This window comes from Triticum urartu, chromosome 6 (genome assembly GCF_003073215.2).
Source record: "Triticum urartu cultivar G1812 chromosome 6, Tu2.1, whole genome shotgun sequence".
Classification (NCBI taxonomy): Eukaryota; Viridiplantae; Streptophyta; class Magnoliopsida; order Poales; family Poaceae; genus Triticum; species Triticum urartu.
Genome location: NC_053027.1, coordinates 252,055,237 through 252,070,591, shown reverse-complemented (window position 1 = coordinate 252,070,591; position 15,355 = coordinate 252,055,237).

Sequence of the window (15,355 nt, the reverse complement as noted above, 5' to 3'; positions counted from 1 at the left end):
TTCCCATCCCTTTTCCCCCAATTTCCATCCACCAATTCCTCTGAATTTCTCCCGGATTTGACCTCTCCACGTGGTGTTCATCCCGATCATCCCCGGATCCAGAGCCCGGACATCCGGCCCGTCAAGCCCTGACATCCGGCCTCCGGACATCTGGCCTTCCACCCAGACATTCGACCTCTGGCAGCAACATCTCCATCCACCGGCTCGTTTTTCCGTCCATTTTTCCCCAAATTTTGTTCCGGTGCCCACCATATACCACATATACTTCCACATACCTCCATCACTTCCGCATAACCCAACCATTTTGGACCATTTCGCTCTCCGACACATTTGCTACTTTGAGGTTTGAGAGTTTGAGTTGCGGTACCGTATCCTTTTGTGTTTGGGCTATCTAGGTACGGTTCGACATCGACATCACCGCCGCTCACCTTCGCCACAGACGAGTCCTACATCATCGCCGCCGTCCTACATCGTCATCAACAACGACCACCTCGACTACACCTTGGTATTCATGCCACCATTTTGACACCATACCAGAAGCAAGACCGGTGACCTCATCTTGGTATTGGACATATCACTCTTGCCATTACATTGATAGCCATCATAGCCTTACTCCTTTGCGTTGCTTACCCATCGAGACTAGCCATTGAGTATTGCCGGCAACTAGACTTGTGCACATTAGTGATCATACTTCCCATAGCATACATACATCAGTGTTGCATATATTGGTATCATCTCTCGTGTCACAAAGTTGTCATCGCATACTCCTTTTCTATCTTGGTTCGTCAAGCATTGCATGAGAAAAGAGCTCAAACATCCAAGAGCCAAACAAGATTTTAAGCAAAGAGAGAAGATAAGCAAAGAGCTTTTAAGCAAGAACCATAGCATCTTACAACATTAAGATTGTCATACTCGATCATCTTGGATCATATCATAGCAACACCTTGCATAGAGCATACTTGGGATAGAAGTCATTGCATTTTTGCTAAGTAGGTTGTGCACAAGTTCTTGTATCCGCCTATTGTGCAATCGTGCTAGCGTCTCTCTAGTGTTGTGCAACAAGAGCATTTTTGTTGATTCCACATTTTGGCTCATCCTTGGTTGCCCAACCCCACTTATCTTTTTGCGTGTGTGTTTCCGTGTACCTTATATGCTTGGTCTACTTGTTACATCGCATCTTGCGAATCTTTTCCAACATTATTGAAGCTCACTTACAATTGCATCAAATTTTGTGCCACCATCCTAACCAAGCTCCACCAAAAGCTTTACTTGTATAGGTGTGAGAAACTGACAAGAGCTAGTACCAATTGTGCTATTTACTTGTCCTACATTGGAGTGATCCTCGATCCACTTTCAACTTCGGTCAAGGTACATTTGGTACTCGTTCTTCTCTTTCTACCACTCACATTTGTCTTGGAATGATGGATAGGACAAGTACTTCTACCAACCCGCTCTTCATGGAGCAAGACGACGACATGAACTCCTTCGTCACCAAGAGTCACCTCTTTGGTGCACAACGTGCTTTGCATCAAGAGCAACAAGCTATGAGTGAACGCATCGAAAACCTTGCCGCCGACTTGCGACTTCCCGAGCAACATACAAGGGACTACTTACACCACAAGCTCGACGATCACAAGCAAGAGAATGACGCAAGGATGGACGAAATTCGTGCTTTGTTGCTGAACAGCTTGATACGTCTCCGTCGTATCTACAATTTTTTATTGTTCCATGCCAATATTCTACAACTTCCATATAATTTTGGCAACTTTTTATACTATCTTCGGGACTAACATATTGATCCAGTGCCTAGTGCCAGTTCCTGTCTATTGCATGTTTTTGGTTTCGCAGAATATCCATATCAAACGGGGTCCAAGCGGGATAAAAACGAATGGAGATACTTTTTGGAATATTTGGAAAATTCCGGAAGAATAATCCACGAGAGACGGTGCCCGAGGGTGTCACGAGGCAGGGGGGCGCGCCTGCCCCCCCTGGGCGCGCCCCCTACCCTCGTGAGCCACCCGTAAGGCAGTTGACACTCTTCTTTTGCCGCAAGAAAGCTAATTTTTGGAAAAAATCACGGTGAAGGATTCAGGCCAATCGGAGTTACGGATGTCCATATATACACGACACGGTGAGACAGAGCCAGGGAGAGCGCAAAACAGAGAGAGACAGAGAGACAGATCCAATCTCGGAGGGGCTCTCCCCCCTCCCACTCCATGGAGGCCAAGGACCAGAGGGGAAACCCTTCTCCCATCTAGGGAGGAGGTCAAGGAAGAAGAAGAAGAAGGGGGGCCCTCTTCCCCTTGCTTCCGGTGGCGCCGGAGTGCCACCGGGGGCCATCCTCATCACCGTCATCTTCAGCAACAACTTCACCGCCTTCACCACCAACTCTTCCCCCCTCTATGCAGCGGTGTAACCTCTCTCTTACCCGCTGTAATCTCTACTTAAACATGGTGCTCAACGCTATATATTATTTCCCTATGATGTATGGCTATCCGATGATGTTTGAGTAGACCTGTTTTGTCCTTATGGCTATTTGATGATCGTGATTGGTTTGAGTTGCATGTTTTATTATTGGTGTTGTCCTATGGTGCTCTCCATGTTGCGCAAGCGTGAGGGATCCCCGCTGTAGGGTTTGCAATATGTTCATGATTTGCTTATGGTGGGTGGCGTGAGTGATAGAAGCACAGACCCGAGTAAGTAGGTTGTTTGCGTATGGGATAAAGGGGACTTGATACTTTAATGCTATGGTTGGGTTTTACCTTAATGAATCTTTAGTAGTTGCGGATGCTTGCTAGAGTTCCAATCATAAGTGCATATGATCCAAGTAGAGAAAGTATGTTAGCTTATGCCTCTCCCTCAAATAAAATTGTAATAATGATTACCGGTCTAGTTATCGATTGCCTAGGGACAAATAACTTTCTCGTAACAACAAACTCTCTACTAAACCTAACTTAGTTGTGTCTTTATCTAAACAGCCCCTACTTTTTAGTTACTTGCTCTTTATTATCTTGCAAACCTATCCAACAACACCTACAAAGTACTTCTAGTTTCATACTTGTTCTAGGTAAAGCGAACGTCAAGTGTGCGTAGAGTTGTATCGGTGGTCGATAGAACTTGAGGGAATATTTGTTCTACCTATAGCTCCTCGTTGGGTTCGACACTCTTACTTATCGAAAGAAGCTACAATTGATCCCCTATACTTGTGGGTTATCAAGACCTTTTTCTGGCGCCGTTGCTGGGGAGCAATAGCGTGGGGTGAATATTCTCTTGTGTGCTTGTTTGCTTTATCACTAAGTAATTTTTATTTGCTGTTCTTAGTTGTTCTCTATCTTCAGTTATGGATGTCGAACACAAAATACCAAAAAAATTAGGTGTACTTGCTACTCAGGAGATGGGGAACCTCCTAAAACCCTCGATGCTGGTTATGTGAAAAATATTATGTACTACTTTAATAATCCTGAGAAAACCCCATTCAATTATGTAGCGTTGGATCAACTTGAATACTTTAGGGATTATCGCTTGACACAAAAAGGGAAACTATTATGGGATCAAATTCATATATTGAAGTGGTATGCTCGGCAAGTATGCTTGAGTTATGATATTACTTGTTGCTCTAGGATGAAGGCTCCACACCTTCCCTTTTCATGTGAATTTAATTATAATGAAACCTTGGCTTCTTATGCTAGAGGTATATATGATTACTATGATGTGGAACATATAGAAGAATTTGTTGCTTTTAAGGGTGCTTATGAAATTGAATCTTTGTTTGAAAAGAATGAAGCTTATGATGATGATGTTTAGAGGCCTGAAAATTTAGCAATCTTAAAATATTGCTATGATAATTATGAATATAATTCCTATGTTAATGCGCTTATTGAGAAAGTCTCCGCTGTCCAAGAAGAGACTAATATTTTGCAGGAATCTATGGAAGAAGCAGTTGATGAAACTGTGAGCTCATTGGATGAAAAAGATGATGAGGAGAGCAAAGAACAAAAGGAGGAAGAGCGGATTGATCACCCGTGCCCACCTTCTAATTTCAAGTAACATAAGTATGGTGAATGTTCAGATTATTAGAGACTGTTCTGTTTTAGATAGATTCTGTTTTTGATGCATAGTTTGCTTGTTTTGATGAAACTATCAATTTATATAAGTGGATTAAGCCATGACAAAGTTATATTACAGTATACACAATGGAAAAACAAAATATGAATTGGTTTGCAACAGTACTTATAGTAGTGATTTGCTTTATTATACTAACGGATCTTACCGAGTTTTCTACTGAAATTTTGTGTGGATGAAGTGTTCGATGATTGAGAAGGTTTCGATGATTGAGAAGGTTTCGATGTGAGAAGAAGGAAGAGAGGCAAGAGCTCAAGCTTGGGGATGCCCGAGGCACCCCAAGTAAATATTCAAGGAGACTCAAGCGTCTAAGCTTGGGGATGCTGGGAAGGCATCCCCTCTTTCTTCAACAAGTATCGGTATGTTTTCGGATTCGTTTCGTTCATGTGATATGTGCAATCTTGGAGCGTCTTTTGCATTTAGTTTTCAGTTTTATTTTATGCACCATGCTGGTATGAGATAGTCCTTGGTTGATTTGTAGAATGCTCTATGCACTTCACTTATATCTTTTGAGTATGGCTTTATAGAATGCTTCATGTGCTTCACTTATATCATTTGGAGTTTGGATTGCCTGTTTCTGTTTACTTAGAAAACCGTCATTTGTAGAATGCTCTTTTGCTTCACTTATATTTGTTAGAGCACGGGCATATGTTTGTAGAAAGAATTAAACTCTCTTGCTTCACTTATATCTATTTAGAGAGATGACAGGAATTGGTCATTCACATGGTTAGTCATAAAATCCTACATAAAATTTGTAGATCACTGAATATGATATGTTTGATTCCTTGCAATAGTTTTGAGATATAAAGATGGTGATATTAGAGTCATGCTAGTGGGTGGTTGTGAATTGTAGAAATACTTGTGTTGAGGTTTGTGATTCCCGTAGCATGCACATATGGTGAACCGTTATGTAACGAAGTTGGAGCATGAGGTATTTATTGATTGTCTTCCTTATGAGTGGCGGTCGGGGACGTGCGATGGTCTTTTCCTACCAATCTATCCCCCTAGGGGCATGCATAGTATTACTTTGATTCGAGGGCTAAAAAGCTTTTGTAATAAGTATGTGAGTTCTTTATGACTAATGTTGAGTCCATGGATTATACGCACTCTGACCCTTCCACCATTTCTAGCCTCTCTAGTACCGCGCAACTTTCGCCGATACCGTAAACCCACCATATACCTTCCTCAAAACAGCCACCATACCTACCTATCATGGCATTTCCATAGCCATTCTGAGATATATTTCCATGCAACTTTAATCATCATCATATACATGACTTGAGCATTCATTGTCATATTGCTTTGCATAATCGTAAGATAGCTAGCATGATGTTTTCATGGCTTGTCCGTTTTTTGATGTCATTGCTATGCTAGATCATTGCACATCCCGGTACACCACCGGAGGCATTCATATAGAGTCATATCTTTGTTCTAGACATCGAGTTGTAATATTGAGTTGTAAGTAAATAAAAGTGTGATGATCATCATTATTAGAACATTGTCCCATGTGAGGTTATCAAAATAAAAGTGGCCAAAGAAGCCCAAAAAAGAGAGAGAGAGGCCAAAGAAGCCTACCAAAAAAATGAGAGAAAAGAGAGAAGGGGCAAGGTTACTATCCTTTTACCACACCTGTGCTTCAAAGTAGCACCATGTTCTTCATATAGAGAGTCTCTTGAGTTATCACTTTCATATACTAGTGGGAATTTTCATTATAGAACTTGGCTGGTATATTCCAACGATGGTCTTACTCAAATGCCCTAGGTCTTCATGAGCAAGCAAGTTGGATGCACACCCACTTAGTTTCAGTTTGAGCATTCATATACTTATAGCTCTAGTGCATCCGTTGCATGGCAATCCCTACTCACTCACATTGATATCTATTGATGGGCATCTCCATAGCCCGTTGATACGCCTAGTTGATGTGAGACTATCTTCTCCTTTTTGTCTTCTCCACAACCACCATTCTATTCCACCTATAGTGCTATGTCCATGGCTCACACTCATGTATTGCGTGAAAGTTGAAAAGGTTTGAGAACGTCAAAAGTATGAAACAATTGCTTGGCTTGTCATCGGGGTTGTGCATGATGTGAGTATTTTGTGTGGTGAAGATGGAGCATAGCCAGACTATATGATTTTGTAGGGATAACTTTCTTTGGCCTTGTTATTTTGAAAATACATAATTGCTTTATTAGTTGGCTTGAAGTATTACTGTTTTTATGTCAAATGATAAACTATTGCTTTGAATCACTCGTGTCTTAATATTCATGCCATGATTAGACATATGATCAAGATTATGCTAGGTAGCATTCCACATCAAAAATTATCTTTTTTATCATTTACCTACTCAAGGACGAGCAGGAATTAAGCTTGGGGATGCTGATACGTCTTTGTCGTATCTATAATTTTGGATTGTTCCATGCCAATATTCTACAACTTTCATATACTTTTGGCAACTTTTTATACTATTTTTGGGACTAACATATTGATCCAGTGCCCAGTGCCAGTTCTTGTCTGTTGCTTGTTTTTGGTTTCGCGGAATATCCATATCAAACGGAGTCCAAACGGGATAACAACGGACGGAGATACTTTTTGGAATATTTGGAAAATTCCGGAAGAAAAATCCACACGAGACGGTGCCCGAGGGTGTCATGAGGCAAGGGGCGCGCCTGCCCCCCTGGGTGCGCCCCTACCCTCGTGAGCTACCCGTAAGGTGGTTGACGCTCTTCTTTTTCCGCAAGAAAGCTAATTTTCGAAGAAAAAAAATCACGGCGAAGGTTTCAGGCCAATCGGAGTTACGGATCTCCATATATACACGAAACGGTGAGACAGAGCCAGGGAGAATGCAGAAACAGAAAGAGACAGAGAGACAGATCCAATCTCGGAGGGGCTCTCGCCCCTCCCACGCCATGGAGGCCAAGGACCAGAGGGGAAACCCTTCTCCCATCTAGGGAGGAGGTCAAGGAAGAAGAAGAAGAAGAAGAAGGGGGCCCTCTCCCCCTTGCTTCCGGTGGCGCCGGAGTGCCACCGGGGGCCATCATCATCACCGTCATCTTCACCAGCAACTTCACCGCCTTCACCACCAACTCTTCCCCCCTCTATGCAGCGGTGTAACCTCTCTCTTACCCGCTGTAATCTCTACTTAAACATGGTGCTCAACGCTATATATTATTTCCCTATGATGTATGGCTATCCTATGATGTTTGAGTAGATCTGTTTTGTCCTAATGGATATTTGATGATCGTGATTGGTTTGAGTTGCATGTTTTATTATTGGTGCTGTCCTATGGTGCTCTCCGTGTCGCGCAAGCGTGAGGGATCCCTGTTGTAGGGTTTGCAATATGTTCATGATTTGCTTATGGTGGGTGGCGTGAGTGACAGAAGCACAGACCCGAGTAAGTAGGTTGTTTGCGTATGGGATAAAGGGGACTTGATACTTTAATGCTATGGTTGGGTTTTACCTTAATGAATCTTTAGTAGTTGCGGATGCTTGCTAGAGTTCCAATCATAAGTGCATATGATCCAAGTAGAGAAAGTATGTTAGCTTATGCCTCTCCCTCAAATAAAATTGTAATAATGATTACCGGTCTAGTTATCGATTGCCTAGGGACAAATAACTTTCTCGTAACAACAAACTCTCTACTAAACCTAACTTAGTTGTGTCTTTATCTAAACAGCCCCTACTTTTTAGTTACTTGCTCTTTATTATCTTGCAAACCTATCCAACAACACCTACAAAGTACTTCTAGTTTCATACTTGTTCTAGGTAAAGCGAACGTCAAGTGTGCGTACAATTGTATCGGTGGTCGATAGAACTTGAGGGAATATTTGTTCTACATTTAGCTTCTCGTTGGGTTCGACACTCTTACTTATGGAAAGAGGCTAAAATTGATCCCCTATACTTGTGGGTTATCACCGCTCTTGTTCCACTTCAAGGAGCTGTTCGAGCCGACACTCTGACTTCACCCTCTCCGGCACTAGTACATCGACATCAAACACTCTTCGTCGAGCCGCGTGCACTGATCGTAAAGCAAGCCTCAATCCCCTACGCGACACCGACTCTCAAGAGCGCCAACTATGTGAAACTCAAGAAGCCTTTGCGCTAGCACGAGAACGGAAAAGACAACGCCAACATGAAGAGGAAGAGGGAGCGCGTCTACACCAAAATGCTCAAGACGCTGAGGCACAATGTCAAGAACAACAACTCCCTGACGCTCAAGCACTTGCGGCGCAACAAGCTCTACACAATTTGAGTCAAGCCGTAGCCGACCAAAGCCGACAAGCCCATGAACAAGAGGAAGCACTCCATGAAGAAATTCAAGAACGAACATTTCAAGCTCGCGTGCATCGTCCAGTTCCTCCTCGAGCTCGACAAGATCCTCCACGTCAAGAACAACATGACGATGACAACCCTCCGCGCCAAGAGAACCACGAGTTGAACAATCATAAACAACATGGGCATCATCATCCCCGACCCCAACACAATGAAGAGCAACGTTATGGCAAGCTCAAGTTCACCATGCCCAAGTTCAACGGAAGCAACAATCCCGAAGAGTACCTTTCATGGACATTGAAGGTTGACAAGATCTTCCGTTTGCACAATTATTAAGAAGATAAGAAGATCGCGATGGCATCCCTTGAGTTCCAATACTATGTGCTCATTTGGTGGGAACAAATCATAGAGCGCCGAGAGGCAAGAGGTGAACCACCCATCACTACTTGGGCACAAATGAAGGATGTCATGAGAGCACGCTTCGTACGTACCTACTACAACCGCGACCTCTTCAAGAAACTCCAACAACTCAAGCAAGGAACAAAGACCATTGAAGAATACTACAAGGAGATGGAGATTGCAATGATAAGAGCCAATGTCATGGAAGATGATGAGCAAACAATGGAACGCTTCTTGAATGGACTCAATCATCCCATCAAGAAGATCGCCGACTTCCAACCATACTCAAACCTCATCGAGCTAGTGCACCAAGCTACCAAAGCGGAATGCAAAGTGCAAGATGATTTCAAGTATGCCAAGTTCTCATCCAAGTCTTTTGGCTTCTCCAACAACCAAGCTTCAACGACTCCAACACCGACTACAAAGCCTTCTACTACCAACATCAACAAGTTGACTTCCAAGAAAGCTTCGTCATCTACAAGTTGACTACCAACAAGTTGACTACAAGTTGACTACCAACATCAACAAGCCATCCTCCTACGAGCAACTTCAAGCCGAGAGCTTCATCATCATCAACCCCAACCGATGAGACCGTCAAGACAAGTTCCTTCAAGTGTTTCACTTGTGGAGGCCGAGGCCACAAGTCCTATGAGTGCACCAACAAGCGAACCATGGTCTTCAACGACGATGGCACTTATGACACCATGAGTGAAGGCGAAATGGAAGCCCTTGAGCAAGTCGCCATGCACCGCCAAGTGAACAATGAAGAAGAACAAGTCTTTTGCGATGAAGACTCAAGTCCCGCACTTGTTGTCTCCAAAGTCTTGACTCTCCAACATCACCAAGAAGAAGACCAAAGATGCCACATATTCCACACCAAGGCCGGCATCAATGGACGATCCATCAAGGTCATCATTGATGGCGGAAGTTGTCGTAATCTTGCAAGTGAAGAACTTTGCTCCAAGCTCCAATTGCCCAAGACGAAGCATCCACATCCATACAAAGTGCAATGGCTTAGTGACTCCGGCACCATCTAAGTCAAGCAACGAGTACAAGTCTCCTTCAAAATCGGCGCCTACGAAGACAGTTTGGAGTGTGACGTAGTTCCAATGACCGCTTGTCATCTTCTCCTTGGACGGCCATGGCAATTCGATAGAGGAGTCGTCCATAATGGCCGTACGAACCACTACATCTTCAAGATGAAGGGTAAGGAGTATGTCCTTTGTCGAATGTCGCCAAGTCAAGTGATCGCCGACAAGCAAGCCACCCATCGTGGAGATCATAGTGAGAGAGCGAGGCACCAAAAAGAGAGTGAGCGCCACAAGCCCAAATCGAGTGCCTCCACGATGAGCGAAAACAAAAACCTAGTTCTATTTGCCACCAAACATGAAATAAGAGAAGTGTGTGAGAACCCATCTAGTGTCCTACACTATGTCCTCATGTGCAAGGACATTGCACCACAAACTAAGACTTCTCACACTCTTCCTCTCGTGTTGTCTTCTCTTTTGCAGGAATTTCAAGATGTTTTCCCCAATGAGCTACCTCCGGGTCTACCTCCTCAATGAGGCATTGAGCACTGAAGCGACCTCATCCCCGAAGCACCTCTTCGGAACAAAGCTCCATACCGTGTCAACCCCGAAGAAACCAAAGAAATACAAAGGAAAGTAAAACATCTCATCGACCATGGACATGTGCGTGAAAGTTTGAGCCCTTGTGCCGTCCCGGTCATTCTTGTGCCAAAACGTGATGGTAGCTTTAGCATGTGCTCTGATTGTAGACCTATCAACGCTATCACCTTTCGGTATAGGTATCCCATTCCACGCCTAGATGATCTGCTTGATGAGCTTAGTGGTGCCAGTATATTTTCCAAAATTGATCTTAAGAGTGGTTACTATCAAATCCGCATACACGAGAGAATCACTCAATCAACAAGAAATAGTCACACATGTGCTAGATCCTCGAGTACATAAAGTAAGATGCATGATCCACAATCAACTAGGGATGATACACGGTAACCGGTCTTCTCCATGAGGAGGTCTTGAAGTTCTTCTCCAAAAGGAGGTCTTGAATCCAAAGGGATCTTCTCCGAAGAGGCCGCAGTCTCTCTCGTGGAGTAGATCCGATGTGGATGAGCAATGCTCTATCTCTAAAACGAGCTAAACCAATGCTAACCCTAGAAAGTTGTACGGGGTGGAGTATAAATAGTCTAGGGGGGAGAAGGGATACATGAGCCTCGGCCCTTCACTGTGCGTAGACAGGGGAGGCCGGACGCCCGGGCTGGTCGGGCCGGATGTCCGGGCTTTCAGGTGTCGCCGGATGTCCGGGCTGGGGGGCCGGATGTCCGGGCTGGAGTGGTGGCATTTGTTGCTCTCGTGTTCGGAGGGGCCAGATTTCTAGGCCAGTGGCCGGATGTCCGGGGGCTTGGGAGAGGCCAGATGTCTGGGCTGTCATGGCCAGATGTCCGGGGCCTGTAGCTTCTGGCGGTTGTGCTGCTGAAGTGGATGACGCTCCAGGGGCCGGCTGTCCGGGGCCTGGGAGATTCCCTTGGCTCCTTTCGTTGGTTCTCCTCATTCGTGGACTTGGGGACTTGTACATCTTCATGCGCGTCTTCGGGAGGGCCCTCTTGGTGCCTAATCATGCACAACACCTCGGACTTAGGTAGTAGCCATGTCTCATGCATAGGAAGTGGGAGTTCAGAGAGGAGTGAGTTCACCTTATCTTCGATAGCCTTGGCTCAGGCTCGTGTCATTGATCCAAGTGGTGCCGTTGGAGGTGTAGGTGCGTCCATGGGGATGACCTTGGGATGCTCCGCATCATCTCCCCTCCCTTGGGGAAGATCCATCCTCGGATCGAAATCCTGATCACCATGGTAGGGCGAGAGATCTTGGATGTTGAAGATGTCGCTCACGGAGTACTTGTCACGAGGGATGTCGATCTTGTATGCGTTGTTGTTGTAGCGTGCAAGCACCTTGAATGGTCCATCCGCGCATGGTCGAAGTTTAGACTTGCGTTCTTGGGGAAAGCGGTCCTTGCGAAGGTGTAGCCACACGAGGTTTCCAATGGTGATTATCATAGGGTGCTTGTTGACGTTGAGCTTGGTCGCAAGGCGCTGTACTTGACGCTCGATGGTGTTTCTTGTATCCTCATGCACCTTCTTGAGATGGGTCGCTCGTGCACTTGCATCCAAATTGATGCGCTCTTGGAGTGGTAGAAGAAGAATGTCCAATGGTGACAATGGGTTGAATCCGTAGACGACCTCGAAGGGGGACTTGTCGGTTGTTGAATGTCTTGCTCGGTTGTAGGCGAACTCGGCGATAGGTAGGCACTCCTCCCACTCCTTGATGTTCTTCTTGATGAGTACTCGAAGAAGAGCGAAGAGTGTGCGGTTGGTCACCTCCGTTTGGCCGTCGGTTCGAGGATGGTAAGCCGTGGAGAAAAGTAGCTTGATTCCGAGCTTGGCGCATAAGGTCTTCCAAAAGTAGCTAAGGAACTTGACGTCGCGGTCCGAGACGATAGTCTTTAGCACACCATGGAGACGCAATATTTCCCTACAAAAGAGATTAGCAACATGTGAAGCATCGTCTATCTTGTTGCAAGGAATAAAATGTGCCACTTTTGAGAAACGGTCCACAACGACAAATTTGGAATCTTTCCCATTTCGAGTCCTAGGCAAACCAAGTACAAAGTCCATGCTAATGTCTTCCCATGGTTGCTATGGAATTGGTAAAGGCATATAGAGGCCATGAGATTGAGCTTTGGACTTAGCTTTGCGACATGTATAGCATCGGTTTGTGAAACGATTGACGTCCCGAAACATATTTGGCCAAAAGTAGTTCTTCGACAGCGTGGTGAACGTCTTGTCATGTCCGAAATGTCCCATTAAGCCTCCTCCATGAGATTCCTGCAAAAGCAACAAACGAAGAGAGGACTCAGGGATGCAAAGTTTGTTAGCTCTCATAAGATATCCATCTTTGATGGAATAGCGTTCCCAAGATGTATTCGACAAACACTTGGCATAAGGAGTAGCAAAAGTTGCATCATGCTCATACAAGTCTTTGCTATGCTCGAAACCAATGACATCTAACTCAAGTTGTGTAACAAGCATGCATATGCGGGAAAGAGCATCCGCTACAATGTTTTATTTACCCTTGATGTACTTGATGACATAAGGAAAAGTGATATAGATGAAATCCTAGAGGGGGATCTTTTCACACTTGGAGGGGAAAAGGGCAAACTCTCAAGAACACAAAGAGGAAATCACTCAAACAATTCCCCAAATACACATCCACTAGAATAGCAATACAAGATCCACAAGTCACAAACACAATCAAAGGAAAGATACAATGGCAAAGTTCTTCCCACTCCTAGGAGATGAGGTCTTGAAGATAGTCTTCTCCTAGAGGAAGTCTTGAAATCTACTAGGATTCTTCCCAAAGGGGCCTTGATTCCACAAGTGGGAAGGTAGAAGGAGAAAAGCTCACAAATATCTCATCTCATACTTTGCTCACCCTAAACATAGCCCTAGGTATGGTTTATATAGTCTTGGGGTCGAAGTAGATGAAGAGGGGCTCGGATTAGGGATCACAGCCGTCCATCCTGGGAGGCTTGTGCGCATGGGGTAAGTTGGGCCCGTGCGCACGGGGGTCCCATGGGCACGGTACAGGCCCGTGCGCACGGGGTGCTCTAGCGTCAACTTCCTGGGTAGTCCGTGGGCACGGGGTCTCGGGGGCCCGTGCGCAGGGGGTCACCTGGGACTTCCAGTTTTGCTGCTATTCTACTCCGTCTTGGTCCGCGTGGCCTTGGGGTGGTTCCTCTTCTCCTTGGGGGTGCTCCTGAGCCTGTTTGTGGTGTTCCTCTTCGTACATAATGAGACATAGCGTATCTTGGTGAGGTAGCAACAATGTTCCATTCGTATCCATATGCAAGCTAAGTAGGAAGGAGTTCACCTCGGTTTCCAAAGCACGTGCTCTAGCTCTTGTCATAGGTCCACGTGGGGCTTGATGTGTCGGTGTAGAGTCCATGGGGATGATGGAAGGATGCTCCGCTCGTCTCCCACCCCTTGGGAGAGATCCGTCCACGGATCGTGATCTTCATCACCATGGTACTTGGCCATGTCTTTGACGTTGAATGTGTTGCTGACATTGTACTTGTCTCATGGGATGTCGACCTTGTAGGCGTTGTCGTTGTAGCGTGCGAGTATCTTGAATGGGCCATCGGCTCTTGGAAGGAGCTTGGACTTGCGCTCCTTGGGAAAACGATCCTTGCGGAGATGTACCCAAACTAGGTCACCCAGTTGGAACACCATTGGGGACTTGTTGGAGTTGCGCTTGGTAACGAGTCGTTGTACTTGGTGCTCTATGGTGTGCCGTGTATCTTCATGCATCTTCTTGAGGTGGTTCAGTCGGTCGCTCGCATCCATGTTGATGCGCTCTTGTAGTGGTAGAGGAAGAGTGTCCAATGGGGTCTGGGGACAATGGGATGAATCCATAGACGACATTGAAAGGGGACTTGCCGGTAGTCGAATGTCTTGCAAGGTTGTAGGCGAACTCGGCGATTGGGAGACACTCCTCCCACTCCTTGATGTTCTTCTTGATCAAGACTCGTAGTAGAGTGGAGAGTGTACGGTTCGTCACCTCCGTTTGGCCGTCGGTTTGAGGGTGGTACCCCGTGGAGAAGAGTAACTTGATTCCGAGCTTGGCGCATAAGGTCTTCCAAAAGTAACTCAAGAACTTGACGTCGCGGTCCGAGACAATTATCCTTGGCATTCCATGAAGACATAATATTTCCCTACAAAGCAAATTTGCAACATGTGAAGCATCGTCTATCTTGTTGCAAGGAATGAAATGAGCCATTTTGGAGAAACGGTCCACAACAAGAAACACGGGGTCCTTGCCATTTCGAGTTCTAGGCAAACCAAGTACAAAGTCCATGCTAATGTCTTCCCAAGGTTGGTATGGAATTGGTAAGGGCATATGGAGACCATGAGATTGAGCTTTGGACTTAGCTTTGCGACATGTAGAACATCGGTTGGTGAAGGGATTGACGTCCCGAAACATCTTTGGCCAAAAGTAGCTCCTCGAGAGCGTGGCGAACGTCTTGTTGCGTCCGAAGTGTCCCATTAAGCCTCCTCCATGGGATTCCTGCAAAAGCAACAAACGAAGAGAGGACTCGGGAATGCAAAGTTTGTTAGCTCTCATAAGATATCCGTCTTTTAGGTAATAGCGTTCCCAAGATGTATGCGACAAACACTTGGAATAAGGAGTAGCAAAAGTTGCATCATGCGCATACAAGTCTTTGATATGCTCGGAGCCAATGACATCTAACTCAAGTTGCATGACAAGCATGCATATGCGGGAAAGAGCATCCGCTATGATGTTTTCTTTGCCCTTGATGTACTTTAGGACATAGGGAAAAGACTCAATAAATTCACTCCATTTAGAATGATGTTTGTTCAACTTTGTTTACCTTAAGGTACTTGAGAGTCTCATGATCGGTATGAATGATAAACTCATGGGGATGAAGGTAATGTTCCCATTCATGCAAAACACGGACTAAAGCATATAGC